Here is a 247-nt window from a genome sequence, read left to right as displayed (position 1 = left end):
GAAACATATTAACAACTGATCTGATGCAGAAAATTCACAGTTTGTTTTTAAAGTGAATTTTGGTGCTGCGTTCCATGTGTCATGCCAGACCCTTTTGGCAGAGCTGATGGAATGAATCTGGGGATCCCTTTGGCATCCCAATGCATTTCCATTACAGTTCATCATAATTCTGTCTAATTATTGTTTTTATTTCCAAAGTGAGAACAGGAAAATGTAAATATCCAACTTTAATTTCATCCTGAAAATG

This window comes from Castor canadensis, chromosome 10 (genome assembly GCF_047511655.1).
Source record: "Castor canadensis chromosome 10, mCasCan1.hap1v2, whole genome shotgun sequence".
NCBI classification, from domain to species: domain Eukaryota; kingdom Metazoa; phylum Chordata; class Mammalia; order Rodentia; family Castoridae; genus Castor; species Castor canadensis.
This window is presented reverse-complemented; position numbering follows the sequence as displayed.